This window comes from Petaurus breviceps, unplaced genomic scaffold (genome assembly GCF_028583685.1).
Source record: "Petaurus breviceps papuanus isolate PSGF00001 unplaced genomic scaffold, PetGlider_PUasm1.0 90887, whole genome shotgun sequence".
NCBI classification, from domain to species: Eukaryota; Metazoa; Chordata; class Mammalia; order Diprotodontia; family Petauridae; genus Petaurus; species Petaurus breviceps.
In genome coordinates, this window is record NW_027187370.1 from 1,019,394 (window position 1) to 1,035,479 (window position 16,086).

At 40.3% G+C, this 16,086-nt stretch overlaps 1 pseudogene; it reads left to right on the forward strand.

Annotated features, from left to right (window-relative positions):
* Positions 1–8,028: 8,028 nt before the first annotated feature.
* On the forward strand, positions 8,029–9,795 carry LOC138150743 (endogenous retroviral envelope protein HEMO-like; annotated as a pseudogene).
* Positions 9,796–16,086: the final 6,291 nt, after the last annotated feature.

A 16,086-nucleotide genomic window follows, 5' to 3' on the forward strand; every position in this document is an offset into this window, starting at 1 on the left:
CCTAAATGTGAATAATTAAATTCCCCAGTGAAAAGAAAGATAATGAAGATTTTTTAAAATTCAGTGAAATTTTTTTAAAATTCAGACAAAAAAATTTTAAACTATAAAGACAGAGAAAATGAAGGAAATGAAAAAATCCATTATGATTCACATGACTCTAAAAACCCAGGATTTCTAATCACGAATGTAAGGCTTTCACAGGGAAATTATATTGTGCACAAAAAAATGAAACAGTTACATGGCAATGAATAGAGCCCTGAGCCTAAAGTTAGGAGAGTTCAAATGTGGCCTCAGACACTTAGTAGCTGTGCGATCTTGGGCAAGTCATTTAACTGTCTGCCTCAGTTTCCTCAACTATAAAATAGGGATAATAATAGCACCTACCTCCCAGTGTTTTTGTGAGGATGAGCCAAGATAATAATTGTAAAGCAAGTAATAGCTACATAAATGCTAACTATTATTATTATGGCTCAAAGTCAGCATAGACAATGAAAAAATGATGATACTAAGGGCATAGGTGCCAAATGGAATAGCCACTACGTTCTTAAAAGAAAAGCTAGGCAAAAACATTGATTGCAACACAATAATAATAGAAGACTTTAATATCTCTCAGAACTGGATAAACTCAACACAAAAAAAAAAACCCAAGAAGGAAATATAGAGCTAGAGGAATTGTTGGAAAAATTAAATTTGACTAACCTATGATGATTTCTGAATAGGAATCTTAAAGCATATACAAATTTCTTTTTTGTTTGTTTTTGTTTTTTGGAGGGGGCAGGGCAGGGCAATTGGGGATAAGTGACTTGTCCAAGGTCACAAGGCTAGTAAGTGTTAAGTGTCTGAGGTCAGATTTGAACTCCTGACTCTGGGGCCAGTGCTCTATTCACTGTGCCACCTAATCACCCCTACAAATTTCTTAATATGAATTTCCATATGGTACTAACAAAAAACAATAGAAAAATACAAGAAAAACTACATTCAGTGCAATTACACAAGGCATAAAAGAAATTACACAATGCTTTAATGAAATAAGAAGACACAAATGACTAGAAGGATATTCACAACTCATGGTTGAGTCATGACAATAAAATACAAATGACTATACTTTCTAAATTAATCTAGAGATAAGTACTATACCAAATTACCAAAGAGATATATACATAACTAGACAAAAAAACTCATTCAAATTAAAAAACAATCAAGGTCTATAATCTAAAGGAGATAATGAGAAAAAAGTACAAATGAAGGAGTATAGTATATAGTATTACCAGACTTAAAACCATATTATAAAGCAATAGTTATAAAAATTATTTGGTATTCAATTTTAAAAAAAACAGAAAAGTAGATCAGTGAAACAAATTAGGTAAGCAAGAAACAGAAGCAATCAAGAACAGACTAGCGTTTGGTGAACCTATAAATGTACTCAGGAAAACACTCCCTTTTTGACAAGAACTACTGGGGAAAACTGGAAAGTAGTTTGTCAAAAACTGGGTTTAGACCAACATTTTACAACATCTACCACAATAAGCTCAAATGGGTACATGTGCTGAATATAAAAGATCACACAATAAAAAAAAAATACAAGAGAGAATGAGATCAGATAACTTTCTTGACTATGGTTATGGAGAGAATACTTAGCTAAACAAGGGATAGGGTAGATCATAAAAGTAAAAAGAATATTTGGCTACATAAAAATTAAAGCTCTTGCACAAGCAAAATTAATGAAGACATAATTAGAAGAGAAATTATAGAGTGGGAAAATGTCTGTATAAAATATTGTTATTAAAAATTTGACATATAAAGAATTGACAGGGATATTTAACACCAATGGCTATTCCCCAATAGATAAGCAATCAAAGAACAGTTTTCAAAAGAATTGTGAACTACAGGGGCGGCTATGTGATACAAGTGAATAGAGCTCCGGCCCTGGAGTCAGGAAGACCTGAGTACAAATCTGGCCTAAGACACTTAACACTTACTAGCCGTGTGACCTTGGGCAAATCCAACTGCCCTGCCTTCCCCCCTCCAAAAGAAGGAAAAAAAAGAATTTCAAACTACACATGGTCACGTGAAACTGTGTTCCAAACCAACTAATATTTATTAAATAGTGTTACTATAGGCCAAGCACTGTCTTAAGCATTGAGGATACAAAGACAAAAATAAAAGTGCCTGCCCTCAAGGAGCTTAAATTCTATAGGAAAAAACAACATGTAAGTGTAACTCCACTCCATTAGCAGGAGCTATTTAAGTATATGCAAAATAAATCAAAATAATTTTAGAGGGAGACACTAATAGCTGGGATCAGGGGAGAAGGAAAGACCTTATATAGGAAATAGTATTTGAGCTCATCTTTGAGAGAAATGAGGGATTCTAAGAGAAAGAGGTGGAGAGAGAGTACATTCTGGGCATGGGGGAGAACCTTTGCAAAGATGTGATCAACATCAAAGACTGTTTGATGTGACCACAGAGTTTGTGAATGAAAGTAATGCATAATAAACCCCCAAAAGTAGAATTAAGTTGAGTTGTAAAGGTCTTTAAATGTCAAAGAGAGGAATTTTTATTTGATCCAAGAAGCAATAGGAAGCCTCTTTAAATTACTTAGGAGGAATGTGACGTGGTCATACCTGTGCCTTAGGAATATTGATTTGGCGCCCCTGTGGAACTTGTATTGTAGAAAGGAGAGAACTGAGGCAGGAAACCCAATCAGAGGTCAGGTGACAGGTAATGAGGGCCTGAACTAGGGTGTAGGCCATGTACATGGAGAAAAGGAGATAGATTTGAAACATAAGATGGCAGTAGAATTAACAATGCTTGGGAACTGATTGCATATGTTGGGTTAGGAAGAATGAGAAGTTAAGGTTGATTCTGAGTCTGAGAAATAAACATTTTAAAAACCCTAAGGTTTCACTTCACACCACATAAGTTGGAAAAGATGACAAAAATGGGATTCAAAGTGATACAACTTTTGCTTGAATTCTCTAGTGAAGGGGAACCCACTACTTCTCAAAGTAGATATGTATATATATATATATATGTATGTATATATAATTTTAATAAAAGTATATGTAATTCTATTTAAAATATTTTCTTTATTTAAATAAAGTAAATAAAATTCATTCTATTTTTTAAAAAATTTTTTCTCTCCCTCCCCACTGAAAAAAGAGAAGGAAAAAAAACCTTGTAACAAATATTCACAGTCAAGCACAACAAATTCCCATGGGTATTGTCCATGTCTCAAAAATATTTCATTCTGCACCCTGAGTCCATCTCTTCTCTGGGAGTAGCGTGCTTCGTCATCAGTTATCTGGAATCACAGATGACCAATGGATTCATCAGAGTTCTCACTATGCCTCTCTCAAGGCAGCCTAAGATTCTATTAGGGTGTTTTTGGCTGGTACAAAATATTCCAACCTTGGGCCCATTGACTCTGTAATCTACTTAAACTTCCAGATCTTTTTTTTTATCAGAAGAGCTGTTGTTTGGCCATGTTTCCCCCACCTTTTACTCATGAAGTTGTTTTTAGAACCTAAGTATAAACTTTTGTATTAATCTCTGTTAAATTCCATCTCATTAAATTCAACCCAATGTTCTTTATGGACTCTATCTCTGTCACCTGGTGTTAGCTAAGTATGTTTTCTATTCCTTTTCCAAGACATTGATTAAAATACTAAACAGTACAAAGCTAAGTACAGACCCCTGGGTCCCCCATTAGAGACTTGCTTCCAACCTGATGTGAAATGATTAATGACTCTTCACTGGGTTCAGATCCAAATACATGTAGCTGTAAATCAAGTAGCCCACAACTCTCCGTCTTTTCTACAAAAACAGCATGAGAAATTCTGTCAAATTCTTTGATGAAATCTAGGTAAATTATATTCACAGCATTCCCCTGATCTACTGCACTGATCTAATAACTCTATCCCCAAAAAAGAGAAATGAGGGTGGCCTGGTTTGTCCTTGGAAAAACTGGATTGAGAATCAAACAGCCCAGGTATGGAACCTCGGGATCATATACTCATAGAATGTCAGAACTATAGAGATCTGACATCATCATTTTTCAATAGAAGGAAACTGAGTCCCAGAGAACTGAATAGTCCAAGGTTAAAGAACTAGTGCAGCAAGGAAAAGTTTGGCTCAACGTGAGGGAAAAGAAAACTCTATCAATCAGCATTGCCTATAGGCGGAACAGGTTACCTTTGAGAAATATTGATTTACCCATCCAATAGAAGTCATTAAATAAAGACAGAATGACCGCCTGTCAGAAATGCTATAGAGGAGACTGCTATCCAGGTGTGGGTTGGACTTGATGACCTCTGAGATTCCATCCAACTCCAAGTTTCTGTTGATTCTGCTTCTGAATCTAATTTGGGAACATCAGGCAAGTAACTGCCAAGAATGGTGACTAGTATCAAAACAATGGGAGAGGGATTTAGACTCTGAGCACATCTGCTGCAGACAAATAATAGAGGTCACTAGCTGCCTCCTCTGGAAAGCCTTCCCTGATTCTTCAAAACTGGTAGTGTTCTCTCCCTCCTCAAACTTCATGTAGGTACTTGTGCTTTTGCATACTGTGTTCCCTCAGTGTTAGAGGTAGCATGGGAGAGTGTGTATAAAAAGTGGACTTCACAGGTGGAGTCAAGATGGCAGAGTAGAAACAGGACCTCCTTGGGGCTCTGGCTTCCACCTCCTCCAATTCATGTAAAAGGTGACCCTGAACAAACTTTGGAGCTACAGAACCCGCAAAATGACACAGAGAAGCTAACTCCCTGCTGAAGACAGCCCAGCAGGCCTACAGGAAGCGACCAGCACAGCACTATAGGTGCTGGCCAGAGGGCTTAGCCTTAGTGCGGCCTGGCCAACCCCCAGCTGGAGGGACTTCAGATCACCAGCAGCTGTGGCAGTTTCCAGAATTATCAAGCCATAGATGCTGAGGACAAAGTGAGAGGTCAGTGCAGCGTGAACTTTGGGATCCAGTAGTTCCGGAGTGCAGTTGGCCTTTGCCCCCAGGGCAAGAAGTGGCTACAGCCACAGCCACGTGGCTGCTTCAGCTCCTGGCCTGCAGATTGTAGGGTGACCAAGTGACCAGTCTGAGAGGTAATCACTCTTGCTTTAGCTTGCTTGGTTCTGGATTGCAGTCTAGGGTGGAGGTCCTGGGGTGTGTGACCAGCTTGCCAGAACATGTGGAGGCTTCAGAAAGGGCACACCCAACTAATACCTTCAGTAGCTGAGAAAACCCAAGCGTTTGGGATAAAGCTCCCCTGTCTGGTGGCAGAGTCCTACTGTGGCAAAAAGCTCAAAAGTCAAGTAATTGAGTGGCAACATGAGCAAACAAGGGAAGCAAAACAAGCAGAGCAACCCAACTTTACACTCCTATTTTGGGGACAAAAAGGATCAAAGCATGGAACAGGAGGAAGACAGCAAAGTCAGAGCTCCTGAACCAAAAGCTTCCAAGAAAAATACAAGCTGGTTACAGCTCATAGAGGACCTTAAGAAGGATTTTGAAAACCAAATAAGAGAAGTGGAGGAAAAATTGGGAAAAGAAATGAAAACAATGCAAGAAAATTATGAAATGAGAGTCAACAACCTGACTGAAGAAAATAACACCTTAAAAAATAGACTAACTCATATGGCAAAAGAGGCTCAAAAAGGCAATGAGGAGAAGAATGCTTTAAAAAGCCAAATTTGCCAGATGGAAAAAGAATCTCAAAAGCTCAATGAAGAGAATCATTGCTTCAGAATTAGATTAGAGCAAATAGAAGCTAGTAACTTCCACTTAATAAAACAGATCCAAACAAATGAAAAAATAGAAGGCAAGGTGCAATATCTCATTGGGAAAACCACTGACCTGGAAAATAGATCCAGGAGAGATAATTTTAAAAATTATTGGACTACCTGAAAGCCATGATCAAAAAAAGAACATAGAAATAACCCTTCAAGAAATTCTCAAGGAAAATTGCTCTGATGTTTTAGAACGAGAGGGCAAAATAGAGTTTGAAAGAATCCACTGATCACCTCCTGAAAAAGATCCCAAAAAAGCAAATTCCTAGGAATATTATAGCCAGGTTCCAGAGTGCCCAGATCAAGAAGAAAATATTACAAGCAACCAGGAAGAAACAATTTCAATATTGTGGAAACACAATCAGGATAACACAGGATCTGGCAGCTTCTGCATTAAGGGATCAAATGGCTTGGAATATGATATTCTGGAAGTCAAAAGAGCTGGCATTAAAACCAAGAATCACCTATCCAGAAAAACTGAGTATCATGTTTCAGGGGAAAATATGGTCATTCAGTGGAATAGAGGACTTTCAAGAATTCTTGATGAAAAAACCAGAGTTGAATAGAAAATTTGACATCCAGATACAAGAAGCAAGAGAAGCATGAGAAGGTAAACAGGGAAAAGAAATCATAAGAAACTTATGAAAGTTGAACTATTTACATTTCTACATGGAAAAATGATAATTGTAACTTATGAAATTTTTCTCAGTATGAGAATAGTTGAAGGGAATAGAAATGTGTGTGTGTATATATATGTATGTATGTATATGTACATACATATATATGTCTATATAGGAGGGTATGTGGACATATGAATACATATGTGAATGTGTATATATGTGTACAGGTATATATAGATAGAGGGCACAGGACCAATTTAATAGGAAGGGATGATACTTAAAAGGTGAAATTAAGAGGTGAGAGAGGAATATAATGAAAGGAGATGGGGAGAGACAGAATGGGATAAACTATCTCACATAGAAGAGGCAAGGGAAAATGGGTACAATGGAGGGGAAGAACAGGAAGGCAAAAGGGAATGGTTCAACCTTATTCTCATTGAGTTTGGCTTAGGGAGGGAATGACATACACACTAAATAGAGTATCTCACCCTACAGGAGAGTAGGGGGGAAGGGGATGAGAGGGGGGATGATGGAAAAGAGGGCAGGCTGGAGGGGGAGAGAAGTTGGAAGAACCCACTTTTGAAAAGGGACAGGATCAAAGTAGAGAATAGAACAAGTGGGATGTGGGATAGAAGGGAGGGAAATATAGTCAGTCTTTTACAATATATCCACTATGAAAATGTTTTGCATAGCTATACATGTACAACCTTTACTGAATTGCTTATCTTCCCAGTAAGGGTGAGTGACAATGGAGGAAAGGAATGAATATGGAATTCAAAGTTTTAAAATCAAATGTTTTAAATATATATTATTTTATTATTAATTTATTGTTATTATTAATACTATTATTAATATTATTTTACATGTAACTGGGAAATAAGATATACAGGCACTGGGGCATAGAGATCCACCGTCCCCTACTGGAAAGTTGGAGGGGATATGGGAGAAGATATGGGAGAGAGCAGATTGGAGGAGGGGACATCCAGTGGGATCACTATTTTGGGATGGTGGGTAGGGGAAAAACGGGGAGAAAATCTGTAACCCAAAATCTTGCAGAAATGAATGATGTAAACTAGAAGTTAATAAAGCATTTGATAAAAAAAAAAAGTGGGCTTCACTTTGTGTGACAGCAGCTTGGAAGAGGTTTTGTGAGTTTGGGGGCTGTGGCACTGGCCTCATCTGGCTAACCTGGGTACCTGGACAAAAAGGGAAATGGGATTAAAGATAGAAAACTTCAAGTGATTAGAAGTGAAAAGCACAGGATGCCTGGATTGAGCCTAAAACAGAACCAAGTCCATATCAAAATTCACTACTGGAAGTCCTCTGTAGCTCTTTGGTGAGAGAAAGGACCCTGTCAAGTTGGACTGACAAGTCACACTGTAGTAATAGCCAAAGGAAAGGCCACATGTACACATGCAAGCCAAGTCCATGTCTCTTTATATTAGATGCATTGTCATATGGAATTGTGTCACTATAGTCCACTGGAGAATTGAAGGTAACTGGATGATATTATATGGAATTCTTCCCTTCAAATCTGGGATGGTGTTGGTTATTTTGTTTTCTTAACTATTAATGCTATTGGCACCCTGATCCTGTGGCTAAACACTAGACTAATTAAAAGAAGCAAGAGATGATGGACATATGCCCCATTGTCATAACAGTGCTCCTAAGATTTGACCTAGCAGGTCATGCCTTTCCACAGCATCTATTCACCATGCCTATACAAAGGACCATTACTGCAGCAAATTGAATGGATTGTAAAGTCTGTCATAAAGTGGGTAACATGGTGTGATGGGTAGATAAGAGCAATTTGTTTTAATGGCCATGAAGGCAGCTGAAGCTGGTGCTGTGGAGTGCTTAGAGTTTAGTCAGACATCAAAGAGGCCAACATCATCCACTGCATCCTAGGCCATTGCTAGTTGTCTTAACTTTTGTCTTGCCACTGGACTTTGATGACTCTGGAAGAGACAACAAAGCTTATGACTTTATGCAACTCTGACTCACTTAAATCTACTTCATACATAAGTCAAGCTAGACCCTCATGATGTCATTGGTTCTCTTCGAAAATGAAGGATGAACAACAACATGGAAGGTTCTGCTGACCCTCATGCCAGTACCACTATCCCACTGGATCAATGAATTCACATATGGAGTACTTTATTCTTCCCCCTATCTTAAATACCTGATCTGTGGAAATATATGGACTGGCCCTCTCCACTGAATATGGGAAAGGACTGAAATATGAAGTACATGTAAGTCATTCCTTTTATACCAATCAAGTTGCAGGACATCCACAACATTAAATACAACATTGAAGTCAGTATCCATTGTGTAGCCAAAACAACAATGGAACAGTATACTTGAGTGGTGTCCCAAAAGGAGAGATGTGACCAGACCATGTGGTTTGATACTGATGAGGACCCATGGGAAGTGGACCCTGGATTGAATAGCGGAGGATTCCTAAAATGTGGGAAGACCTCTTCAATGATATTCTAAAGAAAACAGATACTCCAACTCCATCATCCCCCCCCTCAATTTATACCTCTACCAGCTGGAAAAGCGAAACAAAGAACTATTATAATTACGCTTCAGATGTATCAGCTGAAGAGGGACAGACTGTCCACACAAAATTTAATATGGCAAGTTGCCCTAGTGAAGGATCTTTTGTCAACTTCACACTTAAAAATCAGATGTTTGAGACTATACCCTGTGCTTATAATGATATCCCTTGGCACTATTTGACCCGTTCATAGAAAAAAATGTGAAAATTGTAGATGCCCTTGGTACTTTGAGATAGGTACTCTGACAGTACAAGGGAAAGAACTGTAGTCACCAAATTCCATTTGAACCCACTATTCTGATAATAGACTTACTCTATCTCACATACATACGCACATACATACACACACACATGCACTTGGGCTTTATTTCATGTGTGGTGATTATGCTTATAAGGCTTTATCTCCAGGTTAGGGAGGAATGGGCTCCATAACCTATTTGGTCCCTGAACTACAGATACACAAGACCTTGATTCCCATGTCTGTCACCAACCTTGGGATCTTCATTCTACAGGTTCATAAAGGCATCTAAGAAACCCTCAGGATTCCATGCTTTCACCTGAGTCTTGTTTCCATGGTTTAGGATTTTAGAAGTTGAGAAGGCAGTAGTGAATATGCCTGCAGCTGTAGACGCCCTTGATGATGTTTCCACCCTGTGGCTAGAGATAGATCCCGGGTCTCAGGTAGTGGTTCAGAGTTGGGTGACATTAGATCTGAAACAAGCTCAACAAGGAGTTTGTTCATTTATCAACACCATGTATTGTTTCTATATTGATAAAAATAAGCTAAGTCAAAATGTTACCAACTTGACAAACTTAATGAATGCAGACGCTGAATAGTCTAGACTTGGTGAGACTCTAAAGGAGTCTCAGAGAACTTTGGGGAAAATTGTGAAGCATACAAAGGGACATAGGTCCAGGGAGAGCCTGATGAAGTAACTTAACATGGACATTCTTATTAGAAACTCTGATCAAATTCTGTTTATCAAAGTATGCTGACTACTGGCTGTGTAATCTCTGCTATAATGCTAAGTCTTCATGCACAAGGTCTACGGGTTTTCCTAATTTATAAGATAAAGGATCATAGGATTTGGAACTTAGAGGGACATTAAAAATAATCTAATCTTAATACTATTTATTATATGGAATGGGCCTCTGGGAAGCAGGAGCAAGAGGGATATAGGGGAAAATTTTACCTCATGAGTAGAAGGTAAATTCCCTTAAGGCAGAGACTGTCTTGCTTTTCTGTCTCTGTATGCCCAACACCCTGCATGGCACTAGGTACAAAGTAGTTGCTTAATAAATATTTTTAATTGAATTGGGAGACTCTGTGCCCAGGTGCCCAGGTCTGGGCTGAGCTGGAAGTGAAGGGGCATGTTGGTACCTGGAAAGGGAGCAAGAAAGAAAGGGGGAGGTGGGGAAACTGCTCCACACCCAGGCTGTGGTTTCTGATGGGGCCCCAGTGGCAACAGGTGAAGGGAAGTGTTTGTCACCCTCTTGACAAAGACAGTCAAACAAAAGCCCAGGTTAGGCAGGCTGGCAACGAACGTGGCAAACAAACAAATAAAACCTTTGGCCTGTCATGGTGTCAGGGTCACAGCAGTCATGGCAGCTGATGGGGACCCCTGGAGCACTCTAAGGTGAGAGTGGGGCTCAGGTTTCATTCATTCATGCCCCACACATGTGCAACATACACCCGATACATTCACACACATACACACGTATACATACACACATGGCCAGTGTACACACATTCATACAGTCCTGGCTGACTGAATTTTTTTTTGATGGCCAGCTGCAGAACAAAAGTCTGGGGGAGGCAAGCAATAGGAAAACGGATTTTTTTTCTCTGCCTCCAAATGTCTCCCCCAACAGGATTTCATCTCTGAACATCAGCAGTAGCCTGCATCCTTCATTTGCCTATGTGATTCTCATCCCCATCAGACCAAATGTGTATCAGTCTGGAGGGCTTAGGAACACAGGTGAATGAATGGATAGAAGACAAAAGCATGCATTCTAACTCAGACCCTATTCCCTAAAAAGTGAACTGACTAGGTAATATTCCAGGGAAAGAAGAAATTCCTGACACTTTGAGAAATGAGCTACCTTGGGAAGTAGCTCAGGATCTCCAAGATCTCTAAGACTAAATGGGGCACATTAGGCAGATGTCAAGAGAAGACTCCTGTTCACATATAGATGAGATGAATTAGACAGTATTTATCCTGGAAGCAGCTAGGCGATACAGTAGATCGGGCACTGGGCCTCAGCTGTCAAATGAGCTGGAAAAGGAAATGGCAAACCACTGCAGCAGCATCTATGCCAAGAAAACCCCCAATGGGGTCACAACTGAACAACTCTATCTACTATACCACATTGTCTCTCATCTTTCTCACTTACTACATTTTATGTTGATGTGATAATAATCATAGCTAGCCTTTGTCTTATTTGATGCTCACAACAACTTTGGGAGGTAGAGAGCTATTATTATTTGCCCTGATTATTAATTACCCTTTTTACAGTTGAGGAAACTGAGGCAAATAGTGGTTAAGTAATTTGTCTAGAGTCACCTAGCTAGATAATAAGTATCTGAGGTCAGATTTGAACTCAGGTCTTCTGACCCTAGACCCAGCACTCTATCCACTGAGTCATTTAGCTACCCTAGTGAATAGAGAGGGGCCTCAAAGCCAGGAATAACTGGATTCAAGTACTACCTTATGGCTATGTGACCTTGGGCAAGTCACACCCTCTCATTGCCCCAGCAGAGAAAGTTCCTAAACCAGAGCTCCTTATACTGAAAAGAAACAAAACAAAACAAAACATTCATCTGGTCAAAAACAAGTGATAATTTTTTTTTTAAATACAAAGTGGCCTGGTGTATTGGAAAATTCACTGGACCAAGAACCCAGTGTTTGGGGGTTTAGTGCTGGCTCTGCCACTAACTTGCTATGTACCCCTGGGAAAGTCCCTTCCCACCTCTGGGCCTTAGTTAAATAAAGTAATAAGCCTGAATTATCTCTGTAATCCTTTTTAGCTCTGGCAGCACAGAATTCTAACTAAAATGGGCAATGGTGCAATGGAATTATCGGTATAGGCTTGATGTCCAGTCTGAGATGTCTAAGAGCCCCTGGAGGCTTGTGGGGAGATGCAGTGTGGTTTGGCATGGGCCAAAAACCAGCTGTGGGAGGAACAGCTGCCTCAGGGGTTAGAGGAGTCAGTTAGGTCTTGGGGAGGGAGAGAGGGAACCTATGGAGAATGTTTAACAGTTAGCAGAGAAAAAATGAATTCAGGAGAGGCAAGCCAGAGTTCTACAAATACCAGAAAGGCTGGAATGTGGGGAGAGAGACATGCAAAGGAGCCTGAGGATGAGTCAGGGGAACTATACTCACAGAAGCCAGCTGAGTTTTAGGGGACAAAGTAAGTATGGAGGTAAAAGCAGACCACAATCATACAATGTAGTGCAGACAATGAAGATAATTACCAGGAGAAAAGCCAAACAGGTCCCAGCCTTGGAAAACCTGGCAATGCTACTGCATGACCTTGGACATCACTTTTCCTCCCTAGTTCTCTGTTTTCCTCATCTGCAAAATGCTGGAGTTGGCCTAGGTGGTCTTTAAATCTTTAGCTCTGAATCCTATAATGAAAACCCAAAGTTGGCCATTCCCCTTTTTTCACTCTATTGTCCCAACTCTGACCCAGTGGGGTCCAGTTGTGCTGTCATAGGGGAGGTAGCTACTGATCCCTACACTCCTCTCCCATCCCCCTCAGAAAAGCAGAAAGAAGAGCCCTTCCCATCCAGGGTCTGTACATAGGATATACTTCTCGGTCATTTAAAAAGAATGTAAAATCCTTGAGGACAAAGACTGTTTCATTCTTGATTTTGTATTCCTAGTATCTGTAGTGTCTAATACAAGGAAGGAAAGAAGGAAGGAAGGGGAAAGGAGGGAACAGGGATGGAGAGAAGGAAGGGAAGAAAGGAGGAAAAGAGGAAGAGAAGAAGGAAGGAAAAGAAGGGAGAGAGGAAGTGAATAAAGAAGGAATGAGGGAAAGAGGAAGGAAGGAAAGGAAGGGAGGGAGGGAAGGAGGAAGGAAGGAAAGGAGAAAGGGAAGGAGGAAGGAAGAAGAGAGGGAAGGAATGAAGGAAAGGAGGAAAAGAGGAAGGAACATTCAAGCATTTACAATGAGCAAAGTACTATGCTAGGCACTGGGAATACATATAGAAAAAGTAAAGCAGCCTGATCTCAAGGAGCTCACATTCTAATGGGAGAGACAGTACATAAGGAAGGCTTTATAGCTGCAAGTCAGATAGAAAGATCACTGGTCCTTAAGGTACAGCAGCAAAGAAGATGGTAATACTCCCTCTATCATGTCATTTCCACTGATAAAATAATGTTTCTGATGTTGAACCATATGATAATGCCAAGAACTTTGGTGTCAAGGACTTTCTTTCCCGGATTAGGTGACTAATAAATGCTTATTGATTGATTCCAAGAAGTATTGGTCAACTGCTTAAATGAGTAAATTTGAGATCTCTCTACATACATTACATGCTTTCCTCTACCCTCCTCCCCCAACCCTTAGAGGGAAACATTACTAAAGAAATTCCTATATTGCAGAGGTCCCATCTCTAATAACAGCTGACATCTGTACAGGCATTAAAACCAAGAGAGTACTTTACACAGTTGAGCCTGATGCACCTTGTGAGGTATAACCTGCAAGTGTTATCTCTGCTTTACAGATTAAGAAACTGAGGCTCAAAGACATCAGGTAACATCCTTGTGGAGCTAACAAGTATCACAAGCAGAATTTGAACCTAGGTCTTTCTAACTCCAAGTCCAGCTTTCCAGCACCTTTCTAATAGGAACACTACTAATTTATCATTTAAAAAAAAAAGTGGTTCCTGAATAATTTTTCTCTTCCTTTTTCTTAATATTAAAATTTTAAATATTATGTTATTTGATCCTCACAACAACCCTGGAAAGCAAGTATCTTCTTATCATTCCCATTTTACAGTTGACAAAACTAAGACAATTGAGTCACAGCGGAAAAGTATCTGAGGCCACATGTGAGCTCAAATGCTTATAATGCTCTAAGCGCTTATGATGTGCCGCACGCGGTACAAGCTAGAAATACCGCTACACCACAAGCTGAAAGAAAAGTCCTTTCCCTCAAAGAGCTTATGTTTTAAAGAGGGAAGTTGCTGTTTTTTCTGTTGTGTCCCACTCTTTGTGACCCTATTTGGGGTTTTCTCGGCAAAGAGACGGGAGTGGTTTTCCATTTCCTTTTCCAACTCATTTTACAGATGAGGAAACTGAGGCAAACAGGGTCAAGTGACTTGCCCAGTAAGTGTCTGGGGCCAGATTTGAACTTCAGGAAAAGGGGTCTTTCCGACTCCAAACCTAGTGCTCTATTCACTGTGCCATCTAGCTGCCCTAGAGGGGAAACAATATATAAAAAGAAGCCGGAAGTGGGGAGGAGAGAGATCTAGGTACAGGGATAGGAGAGAAGCATGGTAGAAAAAGTCTGAAGGGTCAGGAATCCATGCTCTCAAGGAATTTATATTCTATTGGGGGAAACAGTAGGTACAGACAAGTAACTGTATAATATATACAAAGTAGAGATTGTTACATATACAAACTATATCTCCTAGTTGATGTAGACTGAGCTGGAAAAGGGTTGTTGCTAGAAAAAGGAGAATAGAATAGAACCAGGCTTCTGCGGAAAGCCAGGCTTTGAAATTAGCCAGGAATGCTCTAAGGTGGAGGTGAAGGGGCAGGAAGGACAGCTTGTACAAATACACCAAGAAGGGAGGTGGAATGTTGTCTCCAGAGACCAGCAAGTTTGGTTGGAACTCAGAGTACATGAAGAAGAATTATGTGCCATAAGCCTGGAAAGGCAGGGCTGAAGCCAGATGGTAAAGAGTTCTAAAAGCCATATGTCATTGCCAGAACAACAGCTCCCTTTCCCCCTCCATACATACACATTCATATGGTGCTTGCACCCACCCTCCCATCCAAAAAAGTACAAGGCTTCAGTCCCCAAGCAGGATTTTAAGGAGATATGAAACTCCAGTTTGCAGATAATTCTGATGCATTATTATTTTAAAAAACGCATTATTTGGTGCTTGGGATAGTTCTGTGTATACCCTTCCTCCTCCCCTCCCCCAAAGATAACCAAATCCTATAAACCCTAAGGCTCAATGGGGGCCTAAAGAAATTCTGCTTCTCAGCAGCCTACCACCCATAACATTAGATGAACTCTGTTTATTCATCTGTAATTGGAGGTTTAGACCAGACGCTGTCCAAAGTTCCTTCCAGATCTGACATTCTATGTAGTTCCATAACCCTAGAAGGAGGGAAAGAAAGCTCAGTTCCATCAAGTAATGGGAGGAGAGAAAAGGTGGCGCTCCAGCAGGTTTTGGCAAAGGAAGTAAATTCAGAACAGATGATTAAAAAGCCTGGGATTTGTGTGCCTTGGGGAAATCGTGGTTCCCCAAAGTCTGGTCCCATTCTCCCCCACCCCCACTTCCTCTAAGTGACAACGAATAAGTCAAATAAACAGAAGAGCTGGGGCTGAGAGGGAGGGGAGAGAGATGGGGGGGGGGGGGGGACATGGCAAGGTTGGTATAAACAATCCCAAATTCCAGCAAACTGACTCTTCAGTGAATCCAGAGATCAGGGTGAGTGGTTACAACCTTCCCAGAACATCCCTCTCCAAGTGGCTGGGCCACCTGGCAGATTGCCTGGGGGTTTAGGCCCTGGCAACTCCTTTCTCACTAGGCAGAAGTTAAACAGGTCTGGTCCCCCCACTAAAGTCCCAGAACCTCAGACCATTCAATTCATTTAGCAAACAAGTATTAATCTTCTACTTTGTGCTATGCACTTAAGCTATTGTCCTCTGGAGGAAAGACTAGTGTTTTCCTAAACTAGATTTATAGTTTACCTCCAGATTTAGCAACCACTTTCACCCCCCTTTCCACACATCCCCCCCCCCTGGCAGCTAGAAAGAATGGTCCTAAAGCAAAGACAGAAAAAAAGAAGTCTCCACTTTGGCCACAGTTTTCTCTGATTACTAAGCAGCTGTCCAAGGGGCTGGGAAGATGGAGAGGAGACAGACACACACAGAAACAGAGAC